We start from the raw sequence: 8911 nt of genomic DNA on the forward strand, positions 1-8911 counted from the left end.
CATTGGCTGAACTTGAAGAAGGTTTCCACTTTGGGAAATTGACAAAGAGATGGGTGATTCCGCACTCAACCCACCTTAGGTCAACTTTGTCTCTGTTTTGCTGCTCCCTCTTAGGGCAACGTGATGAGACATGCCTGGGTGACCACAAGTCCAACAAATGATTGGATCCTGCGTCTGCCCTCCTAGGCCTCTACCTCATCCTCTCCCTAAACTAATGCCATCACCGGTACTGGTCAATAGCCCATAATGACTGCGTTGCCCTTGTCGTCGTGAGAGACATAAGGGTATAATTAAGTCTCTTCCTCATTTGGCTCTTCCATGTAGTGGACTGGAGCGTCACTCTGTGGATGGGTCACGTAGGGACCAGGTGGTCTAGGTATGCCTGTAGGGTTATGTCCACCCTAGGGATAGCCGGCTTAATGTCATTAGGCGCAAGAAGGGCCAATGGGGCTCCCCTTCTGAAGAGTGGCTGTAGCCTATTCGCTAGGTAAGACTGGCCGTATGGTTGCGAGTACGGAAGTCTTCTCAGCAATCTGCAATGCAGATGTCGTGACCGAACCTGCCGCGCAGTTAGCGCAAGGTCTTGACCGAGGATCTTGACACTCGGCTGGCAAATGGTTTTCGCCACAGTACACACATTGGACGTGTGGGCACGTTGGTCATCTCAACATGTCTTGCAGCTTGGCTATCTCCATCTTGACATCAGCTGGAGCCCCAAGAGGAACACCAAGAAAAAGGAAATTCTCTTGCAAGAAAATCTATCTTGTAACATCAACAAGCTTTTATTTCATTCTTTTGATCATCAAAACAAAGAAAACAGCAATTTTTCACGCAGCATCATAGTAGATTTCTCCCATGGATTTAATAGAATCAACCATAGTCTTCAATATCTTCACAAAATTCATCAATAGAACAAAGAACACAAAGGAATACACCATCTTTGAATGGAAATCAATCACATATTATCCATCTTCAATGTCTTCATAGTTCTCTTTCTCAATCTCTCATATACCATTACACGATTTTGATAGAATTTATTGTCTCTGACTCTCTCTCTCTCTCTCCATCAATAGTACATCATATCCTCACTACAATCACTCGGTTTCTTTCATCTGTTTTAGCTCTTTTGAACTTAGATTCATCCTTTCCAAAGGTTAGGAAACTTTCCCAAAGTCACACATACATTCTACAGAACACCTACAGAAGGTCTATAGAACAGTCACAGAACAGTACCAGAACAGCTACAGTACAGTTACAGTACAGAGACAGAGCAGAGACAGAGGCTCTACAGAAGATCTACAGAAGGTTACAGAAGGTCATCAAAACCTCATAGCTCATACTCAAACCATTCCAAACTCTTAAAAACTATTCAATAAACTTTCACAAGATCTCAATCTTCATCAATCATCAATCCATGCTTCATACAGAAGACAATCAGAACAAAATAGAAGCTATACAGAAGGTATACAGAACCAATCAGAATCTATCAGAACATCACAGAACCTCATATCTCCACTAAAAATCATCATGAACTCCCAAAACATAATCAATATCATCTAAAACACTCTCAAATACTTCCATTAACAATCATACATCACTCTAAATCTACCAAAAATCAATCATTCAAACCTCAAAAACAACAAAAATCAGTCAAAAATTCAGTCTTTTTCCACTCTCAACATATCCCCACACTTAGAAAGGAAGTGTCCCCGCGACCCAAGGAAAAGAAGAATATAAGTTTACTAAAAGATCTCAATTGGGATCTTCCTTCAGATCTTCAATAATCTTGCTAAAACACGACCCCAACTTATCACCTGTATCTGATAGAAAAAAATACTACTAAAGGAAAACTTCATTATTCATTAACTCATTTGATTATCATCTGATTAATCAGTTAAAAAGCATTACAAACTTGTAAAGGATATAAGAGGTTCTTTTCAGCGTTCCACCATAGGCGTTTCATCTACCAGCAATCTTGTAAAATTGGCGCTCGATCAAATATTCGCAACCAACACGAACGCATCACATACAATTAAGACAACACATACACGAACACTAACATAACCATCTGAATGACACCTCCAAAAAGAGATATATCATTAAAATTCTTCCAAAATACATGGTAAAGGCATCAATGAAGATGATCCCTTTTAAAATCTTGGTGGTTGCGGAATCGATCCATGGAGAAGGATTCATCTACAAATGTCTTGGGAGGATTCTGAAAAAATTGCAAGCAGCACATTCTTTCTAGCAAGACAAGGTATTTGCTAGGGAGACATAGGACATGAAAGTACATGACATCCAACTGGTGGGAGTCAATGTTCACATTGACATTCTTACAAAGTTTTGAAATGGCCTTTTGATCATTATGGGAATACCTATGCATGTATGCTAAATACCAAGCAAAATGAGCTGTCAATCTCACCGAAGGATCCAGAGACTATGAATATTGGTGAGCAAAATGAATATAGTTTTGGTATGCTTGACTGGCAGTTGTCCAATCTCCTGGAATTATGGGCCAGTTTATCTGAGGTCCTGTAAGAGAATCATTCGAGCTCCATCCCCTTCTTTTGGAAATCTGATGATCAAATCCGTCATATTCACTAACCAAATGAGGGGGTTGAGAGATAGAAGTGGCAGCAGATGGAAGTGGAATAAGTAAAAGTGGATGAAGAGATGGATAGGCAAAATCATAAAAGGAGGAATAGTTTAAAGAAGGAGTGGCTGAAAATTTTAGGGAATCACTTAAGAAGGGTGTTAATTGATAAATAAGAAAGGTAGAAGGTACATGAATGGATGGAGAAGGACATGGTGGAGAAGGGGAAAATGCTCTATCCTCGATAAAAGAACAGTATGTAAATATGGGAATTTGAGGAAAAGATTGAGGTTGGAAAAGAAGGGGTAAGATGGTTGTGGAATTGGTTTGATATAGGGAAAGATATATATCATAACGGTGAGCCATTTGTTGGTAATATAGTAGGGTAGGAACAGAAGGACCTAAGATAGATCTTCTCTGATAGGCATAAAAAAAGGTAGAATCAAATGGATTATTTTTTGAAAGATAAGCTAAGAGATCCACCCTCAGTTGGTTAGTGCTCTGTACATAGGTAGGGACTGTATTCTGTCTTTGATTCAGGACCACAGAATCAATCATGGTATGCCAAGAATTATCAAGGCAAGTAGCCACTTTGGAGGAGTAACTCTGAAACATGTCATCTATTCGCAACTCCAAATGGTTGACATACAAAACAACTTGTAAAACCACGTCTCCCACATACCAAGCCATATCCACTTCATCTGGAATCAACAAGTCTCCGCAGAGATACATATATGACATCAACATGGTATCGGTTGTGACAGAATCTTCAAACACCATATGGACCATCTCTGTCAACAACTCCAGAGACCAAGCCCCACTCCAACCATCCTCTGGAAGAAGAAGATCCATCGTGGAAAGCTTCATGTAGAAGGCCAACTTCTGTAATTGATAGTGGACAAAGAAAGAATGGTCCGGAGGAACATATTCCTGGAATTGCTCAAATGTAGACCATAGCAGATCCATCCTGGACTGCAATCTTTCCACTTTATCTTGGAAGAGAGGGCACAAGGTAGCCTATCGCTGAAGAACTGCCAAGTCCTGCTGTGAGAGAGAAGGGATCAAGGGAACATTAGGGCTTGGAGGAACAGACCGTGACTTTGCCAGTTGATCTTGCAACTGCTTGATTTGGGAAGCTTATGATTCCACTGTGTCATTAGCAATCTGTAAGGCTGAAAGTTTTGTATCTAAGAGAGCCTGGAACTCTTGCGCTTCATTGGACATCCTCTCCTTCTCCGTGGAAAGGCTAGTAACCTCTGATTGAGCCGCTGTTAACTGAATCTTCAAAGAAGATATCTCATCTCGTTGGGTTTCAATCAGTTGGGTTTGTTGCTCCATCGGCTTGAACAGATCTGCTAGGGTATCCTTAGTAGAGGCTAACTCAAATGTTGCCTTATGCAACTGGTCCGTAGACTGCATCAGTTCCTCATAAAAGGAAGCATCCAGCTGTTGAACATAGGCTATCACTGACAGTTCAATGGAACTCTGAATATCTTTACATAGGAAAGGAATGGCATCTCCCGAAACTAGACTGTTCAGTGAGGGGACTGATATATCCAACGAACCTTCTCGATGTGCTCTGAACAGGTTATTACATGTGAGATAAGCAGGGAGATCACTGCCAGAAGTAGCAGGAAGGGGCACGGAAGGAAGAACTGAATGAGCTTTTTCTGTTACCCGCTTCAATCGTTTGCGTTGTATAACCAAGGGAGGCGGAGAATCGAAATCCTCTACATCAATTGGTTCTGACTCATCTGAAGGTGGAGGAGGAGGTACTGGATCAGATGGAGGAGGAGGAGGCACACTCTTCTGTAAACCTGAGTAGGTCAAGAAGGCAGACAAGTACGATCCATAGGTGACATTGGTAACATTGCCCCTGGTGACTTTGACGAAATGTTGATCCATCTTAGTGAGGAGGTAAGTGCTCCAATCAATAGCTACTCCTTTTAAAACCATCCTAGAAGCTGTAAAAAGCTCTTTGGACAAGTAATGGGATGGCGTTTTGGCAGGCATAAACCTGTCTTGGAGAAATTGATAGACCAACTTCCACACAGGATCAGTGATCATGGAAAAAGAAACTCCTGAAGAGTTGATCACCTTTTTAACATCCAGAATTTCCCTGGTCTGTTTTTGTAACAGCTTCAAAATCTGTTCGTTAGAGAAAAGCTGGCGAGTGGTAACAAAGGGTTCACCTTTGTAGGGAAGAGACAGAGCCTTCCCTAGGCCTCGAGGTGTCAAAGTCATGGAAGTACCCTGGACCAGTCCTGACTTCTTGTTGTAGGAGGCTAGAAACTCATCACACATTGATGGATCCTCTGGAAGCAATGGAAAGGATGCAGCCACAAAAGTTGCGAGTCCCGCCTTCGTGAGAGGCTCAAAAGTGAGTAGGGAAGAGTAATCCCTACTGACTAGTGGGACATACTGGATAGGGGGAGGAGCGTGAGGTGCCATTCAGAGGGTAAACACACACACCACAACATAGACAGTCACAAAGAATGCCTGCAAAACAACCAAAAGGCTATAAAAAAGGAATCAATCCAAAACAAGGACACTCATACAAATATAGATGTAACTAACCCAAGTACCACCCCAGACAATACACAGCCTAGAAAAATTTTGGCATGACCTCTACACATATGCGGCCGAAAGCTTCATGCAATGCAATATGTAAGCACCCAAATCCCCGTATCAGGCAATAAAGAAAAAAAAAACCACACACTGTACCCGTAATCGTAACACATGGACAAATCAGACTACAAAAAAAAAAGGGACATTAAGACTGGACCATAACTTGACCATCAGTGTCAACTAAAGACTTTTACGCGCCCATCCCACGAAGCGAGTTCATTAAAAAGGGGAAATAAGTGCAGTGAAGGGGAATTAATTGAACGAAGGGTTCATTGGAATAAATTATTAACAATGGGTGACATTTTATTAAGTGATAAACCTTAATAAGAAAACGGTGGTTCCTTCTTAAAATTTTAATTACAAATTATTAAGTTGAAACGGTGCTTTAACGCAACCCGAACTTCAATGCCCAGACTGGGTCTCTAAATGCAAATTCCTTAATTAAAAATTAAGAGTGATGTGGAGTGCTTTTTTGCTAGCGCGTGCTCTTGTGACGGCTAGGTCATTTTTATTATAAATTAAAGTGCCTCTTAAGCGCAGGTAGCGCGTGCAAAGTGAACGGTTGGTTGATTGTTATTATGAAATTGTGTGTTTAGCGCGAACGTGCGTGGAAACTGTGGGTAAATAAATATGTCATTTTAACAATTAATTTGTGATTAAGGGGAAAATAAAAATAAATAAAGCACATAAAATAAATACCTGGAAGGGGTGTGTATGCAAGGGCCTGAATGCGCACGGAAGAGTCCCCCAAAAGGAGTGAATCCAGTAAAAGAAAAGTAAAGACCACTGACGGAACAACAAAGACAAAACCTTAGTGGATGTGTCGATTTTTATGAGTATGTTGGTTTTTATTGTATGAGGATTTATTATTTTGTTGACTTAATTTTATATGGTATTGGGTTGGAATTATATGTGGGTTGGGGATGGTTTTAAAATGTGGTTTGGTTAATTGATGTTAGGAGGTGTGGTGATTGGAGTTATGTGTGTTTTTCTGGATTTGTGTTTTAATAAATGGTATGTGTTGATGTATTCAATTTGTTTTTTGTTTTTTAAAGGAAGAATAATTAAAGATGAATAGGGGATAAAGTAAAAAGAAATTTTCAGCCAGGGAGGAAATATCTACAATTTAAGATATAAAAATAAGATTGGGATTTTTATGGTAAAGTTTTGTGTGTGTGGGGTCTGTTGTGTATAGTTTTGTTTTGTTTGTTTTGTTTTTGTATTTGTTGTTGTTTTTTGTTTTTGTTTTTTTTTTTGAGTTAATTTGAAATAGGGGTACCGAATATAAGAATATTTTAAAGTGAAAAATAGATGGAACAAGGTCAGGGGGTGGGTGGAAGGTGCTGGAATTCGTCAGAATTTTTTTCTGTATTTTTCACCAATTGTAAATGAATTTTCTGCATTTTTAAGGTAATTTGAGAAGAAATGGGCAAATATGGAATTTTCTGTAATTTTGGGGGTTGAAATTTCTAGCTGACAAATTTCCAAACATTTGCAAAAAGTGAAGGGAATTTTTAGAAATTTTTTTGAACTTTTTTTGAGTGGAAATTAATTTATAAATTAATTAAATCAGTTAAATCAGGAAAATACGCTTAGGTTGGTAAGTAAGGTCAAAGTAAGTCAGCTAAGGCATGGAAGTCAAGGTAAGTCATATAAGTCAAGCTAGGTTAGGTCGGGTTAGTCAAATGGAACTAGGTTAGTCGAAGTTAAGTCAGATAAGTAAGTTAAGGCAAGTTAGGGGAGACTAACCTAAGTGGGGTTAGTGTAACTAGGGGGTGGGGTTAGTTAATGCAGGGGGTTAACTAACCCAACTAGGGTTAGTGGAACCTAGTTAGGGTTAAGGAACCTAGGGTTAGGATTAGGCTAACTAAAGTAGGGTTAGTTTGGCCTAGGTTGGGTTAAACTAACCGAGGGTGGGGTTAGGTTAATGTAGGTTGGGTTAGACTAACCTAAAGTGGGGTTAGGTTAATTTAGGTGGGGTGAGACTAACCTAATGTGGGTTAACTAACTAGGGAGTGGGGGTAACTAACTAGGGAGGGGGGTTAACTAAGGTGGGTTAGACTAACCTAGGATGGGTTAGGTTGACTAAAGTTGGGTAGACTAACCTAGGGTGGGTTAGGTTGACTAAAGGGGTTAGGTTGACTGAAGTTGGGTAGACTAACCTAGGATGGGTTAGGTTGACTGAAGTTGGGTAGACTAACCTAGGATGGGTTAGGTTGACTGAAGTTGGGTAGACTAACCTAGGATTAGTATGATTAATGAAAATTAATGAAGGCAAAGAAGGTTAATGTAACTAACCTGCAGTTAGTGGAAAGGAGGAGGAGGAGGAGGAGGAGGAGGAGGAGGAGGAAGAGGGGGAGGAGGAGGAGGAAGAGGGTGGAAGGGCGGCGACGACGGCGGAGCGGGCGGCGGAGGCGGCAACCTGGGCGGCCCTGGCGGTGGCAACGGCATGGGCGGCGAGCGGCAAGACGCTGGCGGCTTCAGGGCGGCCACGTGGCGGGGAGCGTTACCCAGGCGGCGGCACTAGCGTCAGCAGGTGACGAAGACGGCGCTGGCGGCGGGCGTCAAGGTGCTGGCGGCTTTAGGGCGGCCACGTGGCGGGGAGCGGTGCCCTTGGCAGCAATGGGCGACGAAGACGGCAGCGACGGCCACTTGCGGGTGGCAACTCGTAGGATTGTGCAGCCTGGTGGTGGGACAGTGGTGGGCCTGTGGGGGGCTTGTGTGGCCAGCGGAGAGGAAGGGAGAAGGGAGGAGAGAAGAGGGGAGGAAGGAGGTAGGGAGGCGAAAAGAGAAGAAGAGGAGAAGAAGGGGAGGCAGGGAGGAGATAGGGGAGAGGAGGGGGGGGGGGTGCCTTAGCCTACCGCTTTTCTTTTCTCTCCTTTGAATTGTACAATATTGGCTTCTTCAGTTTGATCTTTGTTTTTTAAATTAATTAATAAAGAAATTAAGGAATAAATAAAGAAATAAAGAAAAAGACAAAAGGCGTGCCCCCGTCCCGCGCACGTGCGCGGGGCGAGGGAAAAAATTTACCGTGAGAGGAGCGGAATGGCGCACGAATGTCGGCACGGGGTACGCATACGCAACCCGGGCGTGTTGAGGCGCGTAAAATCGAAAACGGGCGCGTTCACGCGCGGGACGAGTCGCCCGAAACACGTAAAAACAAGAAAAAAAATTAATATCTCCCAAGCCGGGCATCGAAATGAAATGATGTAAAAACAAAAATTGTGCAGGACGGCAGGGGGAAGACAGGGAGAAAGTGCAACGGGGGCTCCGGGGGGAATAAAGGGCGTTCACATGCAAAAAACACAAAAAACGGGTCCAAAAACACAAACGAAAATTAAGATCGGAAGATCTGTGCATCGGAACGAAGCGCGGGAAAAAGGAAAAATGTGCAAAAGAACAGGCCCGAAAACTCGAGCATGTCAAAACATAGTTTCGACTGAGAGAAGACGCGTTCACATGGGAAAAACTCAAAAAATAGACCCGAAAAGGGATTCAGAAATTAATACGGAACGATCCGTGCACCAGAACGAAGGGCAATAAAAACACAAAATGTGCGAGGGACAAAGTTTCATAGACCTGTCATGTTAAAACACAATTCCGATAGGGTTAGGAGTCATTCGCATGCAAAAAAACCCAAAAAGACACTCAAAAACACTTTTAAAATTTAATAATTAAAAATCCAGA

The sequence above is a fragment of the Lygodium microphyllum genome, chromosome 26, assembly GCF_053477565.2.
Source record: "Lygodium microphyllum isolate KBCC chromosome 26, Lygodium_microphyllum_v1.1.10, whole genome shotgun sequence".
NCBI lineage: Eukaryota > Viridiplantae > Streptophyta > Polypodiopsida > Schizaeales > Lygodiaceae > Lygodium > Lygodium microphyllum.